This window comes from Coregonus clupeaformis, unplaced genomic scaffold (genome assembly GCF_020615455.1).
Source record: "Coregonus clupeaformis isolate EN_2021a unplaced genomic scaffold, ASM2061545v1 scaf0325, whole genome shotgun sequence".
In the NCBI taxonomy this organism is placed as follows: domain Eukaryota; kingdom Metazoa; phylum Chordata; class Actinopteri; order Salmoniformes; family Salmonidae; genus Coregonus; species Coregonus clupeaformis.
This window is the reverse complement of record NW_025533780.1, coordinates 293938-302673: the sequence shown is the minus strand read 5'-3', so window position 1 is coordinate 302673 and position 8736 is coordinate 293938.

Sequence of the window (8736 nt, the reverse complement as noted above, 5' to 3'; positions counted from 1 at the left end):
TTAATTTCAGGATTATATAGGCGATTATAAGTTAACACAGGAAAAAAGGCAATTAATAAAGTATTTAATCAAAAAAAGGTCATAATTTCAAAAAATAAATACAATCTCTCTCAAATAGGGAGCCCGCCTGTTTCTATTAGTCTGATCTGTATAAAATAATATCAATGTCGTAAGTTTACGGTGTTAGTTATAACTCAATTTTGAGAACTCAATGTGTCACTTTTATAAAAGAAACAAATCATTTTACTGCATAATGTTATATTAAGTCATTGATTATCTCTGGTTTCCTATTCATGCAATCATCCTATATCATACACCTAAATTAGTTCATGTCTATTGTCTTTTCAATATACACAATAGTTTATAGACTTTGAAGTTTTGTGTGGGTTGACTAGCCTACATGTTTATGAAAATAACGTGTTTTTAATGATTGAAACGACCAGTGATAGGTCAGCGTGTTTCAGAAAAGTATTTCAATCGAGAACATAACATTTAAAAAAAAATATTGGTAGCCCACCTGAACACTTTCTTATTACTTTACATATAATAGGCTGCATTGTAAAATGTAAATGAAGTGACATTTTTTATATCAAAATAATATTTGGGTCCTAGGCCTACCAAAAATGTTTTCCACCCCCTTGAGCATTCAATATAAAATATTTCAAAGGCTTAAATAGAATTCCTGGGTTTTAATATAGGCAAAAATTCCGTTGAAATTAGAGGAATAAAATAACTTCTCAAGAGTCTATAGTACCTCTATGTATCTAAAATTTAAAAACTAATATATAGCCTTCATCAATGGGCTGTATAACCAAACTCTAAGCGGACATAATTAACGACACATAGAATAAACCATCTTTCAACAGTAGGCTATATAGTTTGATATTAGATGGGAAATTGTTCTGAGGAATATAGTGCAACACCTTTGTCAGCTGTAAAGGTAGTAGGCTACAGTAAAGAAAATGTGCGTCCACCGCAGGGCGTTATAGGCTACAGGTAAGAGTAACCCAGGTTGCAGCGCACTAACCTTTTACCTCTGTCTTCATCTACACTCAACAAATCGACAATCACTATCACGCACCATCATCAATTAAAATCAATCCCTTCAACAACAAGATGACGTAAGGAACAATGCAATATAAACTGAAAATGCAAAGGGAAAAGTTTGTCATATACCGCATAGGTGGACAAAACAAATACGACAAAACCTTTAACACTCGCTTTCCAAGAATAGCAGGACAATGGTTTCATTCATTCAATGTAAATAATGTTGTACTTACAATGACAGGGAAAGAAGCAGTAGGAAATACAGTTTGTTAACTGAGGAGTCATATAGGGCTAAAAAGAGGGGAGGAGAAGAGGAGAAGTGGAGGAGGAGAAGGGGAGAGAGAGAGAGAGAATACTGCCCCTCCACAAATCTCCTCGCGTCAGTTCTGGCTCTTCTCTGTCTTTCATTTTCCCATTCCCTTTGTTCAAGAAAAATCATATCCACCGTCACATCTTTTTATTATTCAATTGGAGCATTACTTTCAGATAGTAAACTAATGCACTGCAAACTTTTCCTCACATAAATTCGTTGTCTCCTTCTGTTCGGAAATATAAATTATAAATCAATCCCGTTTTTTCTTCGCTAAGGCACAAACTAATGCTCACCGAGCTCCCCAAAACACCTGAGCAGAATATTCCAGTATTGTTACATTTGATATATTTTTTAAGATTGGTAAGTTCTACAGAAACGAGTGCAAGTCCTATAAGGATGAGAACAATTTTTATTATAAAGTGGTCAAGGGGACTTTGCATGGATCTTCTACTGGGTCTTAAATTAGAAAGAAAACGCATTGCTCTTCAATGACGATGCAGCAAAGATTCCTCAAATTTAAAAACAAGGATGTTGGCACATTTTGGATTTCCCTCTGGCGAATTCAAATGTGTTCTTTCAATTAGTTAAATTTCAGTGTGGTTAATGTTAAAACAATTAAAACATCTTATCTTCGATGTGTAATTATTCGTAAAGTCATATTTTACATAGGCCTACACTAGAGAAATGGCATGTTGTGTTGAAATCAAGAGGGAAAATGGATGTGTGTGAAGCGTATTGCTGAGAGCAATTTTTAATTATTAATTAATTAACAAAAGTTCTTACTACATATATTTCATTAATATTTAATATTTTCGTGTTTCGTTTATTTAACGTAGAAATGTAAGCTAGCGCCTTTCAAAGAGAAGTTGAGTATACTTGTTTTTACGTGACTCATACGCCACCTTTCGGTGACTTTGAGAATGTCCTCTTGCGCCTCACTCGCTTATGAAACACACAGTAAGTAGGTTTAATGTGTAATACAGAGAGGTAAGACATGGTTTGAGGTAGAAAAGTTGGTTGATGCTGTTTTGAATTCAACTCCAAGCTACTAAAACAACGCAATTCAATAGACTAAATAAATAATAGTTGCAATATGTCTGCCTAAAAAGCTTCAAAATATCTTACTGTAATATGATAAAACCTACACCATACCTCATCTGTCTCATTGAATGTGGCTTAACATGTTTTTGTACACTGTGCTAATTAGTGTTCTAAATGTGGCCAGATATGGCTATGCAGATAACTATAATAATCCATGCAACTAATTTATCATTTCAACTCTTGAATACGTCAATTAATTTATAATTGATTACGATTATTACATGGATACATATTTTTTTCTGTGTGTGGTCAACTCAATATGTAGATTATTGTTCTTGGTCCTCCTGTGCTTATAACCGCAACTGTCTGCATAAAGAGAGATTGTGTCAGTCCACTGGTTGGGTAAGGCAGCAGCATACATCACATTTGCATATCCTGAGCTACTTTGATGCATCTTGAAATGCAAGACTAGGCTATTAATATTTGAAAAGAGAGTGCATGAAAATCAAAATTTTTTGTTACATTAAATTAACCGTGTTCTTCTCCTGTTCTGCATGGTTAATTAGAGAACACTATTCTGTCAGAGGAGATAGGAGGTTGCCGTGTGATTTGTTGGGTTAGCACCAAGCCATTCAACAACCGTTACTACCGTCAACTTCATGTTGGAGTTTAGCTTCATGGCAGAGTTTATTGTTTAAATCATACATCATTATAGAGGCTCCTGAAAAGGTAACCTCCTCACATATATCATCCAGGAAACAAATACACTGTAACAGAAGTTGAGAAAAAAATGGTTTCAATTCAATCTATAATAATTTATTCTAAATGTGCACAGACAATGATACTTTCACATACTGTCAGTCAAAATGGCATGTCCCTTTGTATAAAAGCAAAATCCGAAAAGAAACCCACACCATAAGGTCTATAACCCTTTGAACAATAAACACTTCTTCACTACCTTCAAGAATATGTGGGCTCAGTAAAATACAGCAAAGGATGGTGTGCATTGCAGAGGAGCCATAAAGAGGAGAAAATAACTAACTGCAACATATTATGTGGCGGGAAACAGGAAGGGATCAATTAACTGTTGGTGGTCGGAAAAACCAATTCATTATACGTTTTGTGTTGATGGCAAGACTTTACAAACATTTTAATTATAGATAATAGCTTCATGGGGGGGACATGTGTGCAACATATTTTATCATAATGCTCTGCACTGAACATAGGCCCTTTTCAAGTTGAGGTCTTTATCCTTTGGGAGTCAGAAAATATATAACTGTCATAAATTAGCCATTTCTTTATTGAGATGAAACCCTAACAGGCTGAGGATAACAATTAACATGACTGAATTCATTTTACGTGTGCCAAAGTATTCCTTGTAATTCTTGGTCAAAGTTAATTGCAAGTTTAAGGTATGTAGTATTTGACATCCTGGCTACTGACTACACTCAACTGTGTTAGTCTTCAGATAATTGTCAAATAATTCAAATAAATTATTCTATAAAATACCAATAATAAAAAATAACATAAGATTACATTGCTACAACTTCCCAGAAGATTTTGTAAAAAAAATATATTTAAAAATGTAGACTTCAAGTTCAATGCACTCACCTGGAATGTGTAAATAGGGGTTATTTTCCCATAATTATTTATTTATGTAAACACTTTTCTGCATAAGTTGAGTGTTCACAGCCTTCCTTTCTATACAGTGCTAACAGGTCGTTACTTTCCATGGTTCAAATTTATTCTCAGGTTGATAGGTAAGCAATAAGGCCTGAGGGGGTGTGGTATATTGGCCATATACCACAAACCAGAGTGCCTTATGTGCTATTCTAAACTGGTTTCCAACATAAATAGAACATAAACAAGTATTTTTGTGTCATACCTGTGGTATATTGTCTGATATACACACAGTTGAAATGCTATTTCAGCCCATCAGCATCCAGGACCCAAACTACCCGTTTATAATTTCAATAATTTAATATCATGCTGTAGGCCTACATACGTTAGCTCATATAATCTCATAGTTTAGCTATACAGCAAAAATAAGACAAATTGATACATGTATCAATGTTATTTGACTTGGCACATACTAAATAGGCTACTGCTAATTTATTTACTCCAGATGCCAAAGAAAGGTCAGAAAGTTAAACATTAACATATTTCCAGCACATGTATGATGACCAGTCTGTAAACTGCCATTATTGATGATGGCGGGTGGGTGCTCTACTGCCTTCACAAACTGACACACTCTCAATGGACACTCCACAATCTGACATATCCAGCATAAGGCCCGACATCCACCAAACTTCATTATTAATGAATGCCAAGTTATTAATTACTCACACATTTGCATACATGCAAATCCTCCTTCTCCCAATTACTAATGACCTCTGTTCTCATTATCTACCCTATCTCTTCTTGTAACTCCAGAATTTCCTCAAAGTTTAGTCAGGATCTAATATTTCCTTTTAGGTTAACGGGGAGCACTAATTAATCATGTTTAAATAGGAATCTACATGCTTTGTCTAATTATATAATGACAGGGCGTCATATTACTGCATTTAACTACTTAATTACCAATTCATTACTATCTGCACAAACTCCACTAATGCATATTGCTAGCTCAGGGGTAGGGCTTGAAGAGGGTTGATACATTTGTGAGATTCTTACCATGTTAGCAGTGTGTCTTCCGACAGTGATCAGCAGAGTGAAAAGGCAGGTCGTTGCCCCTCACATAAAAGGTTCACTAAAAGTCAAAGGCTTACAATGATCTCTTCAGCCAATACCTGAACAACACACAAACTCTCAATGACTAAAAATTAACAGCTGCAGGTGAAATGGTGGAATGAGATCTCAAGCTATGGCATGATATGAAAAGTTGGAAAACAGAGCCATTTACACACAAACAGTAAACAATACCCTAACCCATTCAATTATTAAAACATGGGGAAATGTTCAGTCTTTATAGTGAGGATGTGTTCTCGTCATCATCATCATCATCATCATCATCATCTTCATAATGCTTGCTTTGTAGACCCATGGGGCAGCGCACAATGTGCCCACATCGTCCAGTAGGGGAGGTGGCTGGCAGGGATGTGCTCAGTTGGTAGAGCATGGCGTTTGCAGGCGCCAGGTTGTGGGTTCGATTCCCACAGGGGTATATTTAAAAAAATAAAATAATTAACTGTAAGTCGCTGCTAAATGATAAAATGTAAATGTAGAGGATTGAAAGTACCTGAAGATGGCACACATTTGCACAACACATACTCTATCACAACCCAATGTGTGAGAGTGAAGGTGAGCCTCATTAAAACTACTCATCAAATGTTAATTTGTACCAATAACCAACACTGCAACACATTTCATTATGGTGCAGTTTTTTATTTGTGCCTGCAACAGAGTTGTGCCTTAATTTGAAGTGAAAGGTGTTGCTAAGAGGCAGACAAAGTTTGAGTTACTGCTGGATCAAAGAGGAAAGCCCAAGGGCATCTGCTTCATTCACGTACACAAAAAACCCAATTCACTGTAGGTATTGTAAATGCAAACCGTTTAAGGAACATGAGGCAATTTATTGTTTTCTTTAACACAGCATTTTTTAACATTCATACTCAATCATTTATAGTGTAAACAACTGTGTTTACATAAACCTATTATCATATACAGTGCATTCGGAAATATTCAACCCTTCACTTTTTTCCACATTTTTACGTTACAGCCTTATTCTAAAATTGATTAAATTGTTTATTTTCCCTCATCAATTTACTCGCAATACCCCATAATGACAAAGCAAAAACAGTTTTTAAAATGTTTTGTTATTTATTAAAATAAAAAACTAAATATCACATTTACAATATTCAGACCCTTTACTCGTCTTTGTTGAAGCATCTTTGTCATATTACCCTTGAGTCTTCTTGGGTATGACACTATCAAAGCTTGCACACCTGTATTTGGGGAGTTTCTCCCATTTTTCTCTGCAGATCCTCTCCAAGCTCTGTCGGTTGATGGGGACGTTCTGCTGCTATTTTCAGGTCTCTCCAGAGATGTTGGATCGGGTTCAAGTCCGGGCTCTTGCTGGGCCACTCAAGGACATTTAGAGACTGCCAAGACCATGCTTCACCGCAACACCATGCTTCAAACCAGATAATCTTGTTTCTCATGTTCTGAGGTCATTTAGGTGCCTTTTGGCAAACTCCAAGTGGGCTGTAATTTACCTTTTACTAGGGTGGCTTCCGTCTGCCACTCTACCTAGGCCTGATTGTGTGTTGCAGAGATGGTAGTCCTTCTGAAAGGTTCTCCCATCTCCACAGATAACTCTGGAGCTCTGTCAGAGTGACCATCGGGTTCTTGATCGCCTCCCTGACAAGGCCCTTCTCCCCTGATTGCTCAGTTTGGCCGGGCGGCCAGATCTAGGAAAGAGTCTTGGTGGTTCCAAACTTCTTCCATTTAAGAATGATGGAGCCACTGTGTTCTTGTGACCTTCAATGCTACAGAAATGTTTTGGTACCTTTCCCCAGATCTGTGCCTCGACACAATCCTGTCTCAAGCTCTCCACAATTCCTTCCTCATGGCTTGGTTTTTGCTCTACATGCACTGTCAACTGTGACTTATATAGACGTGTTCCTTTCCAAATCATGTCCAATTTGCTTACCACAGGTGGACTCCAATCAAGTTGTAGAAACATCTCAAGGATGATCAATGGAAACAGGATGCACCTAGCTCAATTTCGAGTCTCATAGCAAAGGGTCTGAATACCTATGTAATAAGGTTTTCATTTATTATTATTTTTTTATAAATTTGTTAAATTTGCAAAAAAAATGTTTTTGCTTTGTCATTATGGGTTATAGTGTGTAGATTGATGAGGAAAAAAAACAATTAATCCATTTTACAATAAGGCTGTAGCGTAAAAAATGTGGAAAAAGTGAGGGGGTCTGAATACTTTCCGAATGCACTGTATGTCTCTTTTTTTTATTTGTGGAATACTTGAGAACAGATTTCTTCAATTACTGAATTCCTGTATTTTACAGTATTTTCTGACCCAAAAATAAAATTAAAAAGATCTGTTGCCAACCCCCTCCCTAGAGGAGCCAGTCCAAACACAGTGCACTGCTCTGCTCTCAGACCTGTACACCACATCTTCTACAAATATTGACTCAGTGGTGTGAATCTATGTACCTGTTTTTCGCTTTGTCATTATGGGGTTTGTATGTAGGTTGATGAGGACATTTTATTATTTAATTCATTTTACAATAAGCTTAACATAATAAAATGTGGAAAAAGTGAGGGGGTCTGAATACTTTCGAATGCACTAACTTATTCCACATGTTGTTACAGCCTGAATTCCCCATAATGGGACAATTTAATCAATTTAAATTCAGGCTGTAATACAACAAAATGTGGAAAAATCAAGGGGTGTTTTTACTTTCTGAGGAAACTGTATCGTCTACCCTATGCTGAAGCACAAGTATATTGTTTTAACCATCGAATTTGTATTGCAATAAACTGAGCAGAATGAACATATATACTAATAATATCAGTCTTAAAAAGTTACTGACTATTTCATTAGTTTCATATGTAGGCATGTACAGTGTGTTGGGAGAAATATTCAATAATTCTTAACTGTTCAATAATTAACACCACCCATCCCTTTTTTAAAGCATGTATATTGAACCTGAGATGATAAAAGAGCATAAAATACCATTTTAGAATCAAATACCTTTTGTGTTGGATCCTTTGTTCAGCTCATGTACAATTAGAGTCCAATCGATTTTTATGTTCTTATACAGACACTGACTGGCTTTCACCATTAGACGTCCTCCCTGCACGCGCCAGCCTTCTAGTGGTCATGGAATATCCTGAATACACAATTCAATCTTAAATACCCAGGGCCATGCCCTTGTTTGAAATGAGCTACACCTGGGACTGGCAAGGGGTTCAAATGGGCACGTTTACCAACAAACAGTTCCACCCTGTTACAATCATGTGGGAAGAGACCCTCACTGTTTTCCATATTATACTCTGATTTCATATCAAGTCCTCAAATCATTTATAGTTTCAAAATACTAAGGTTGTCTCCCCCAAATTGCTCAGCTACAGGATTTTGGAGTCTACTGGGAATCAGATTGTTTTTCTATTCATTGTTTAAAACCTCTTCCTAGAGTCAGTGAGGAACATTTTGTAAAGATTAATGTGTGAGGCCTTGATTACGTTAACAAACAAACATTTAGCATAATAGGCCCTATTTCATTCTCTTTGAAGTCACATAGCATAACAAATGTATATGAGCCAGCATCCAAACGTCAATAAATGCGAAATCCCACAATCCTCAGTGGATG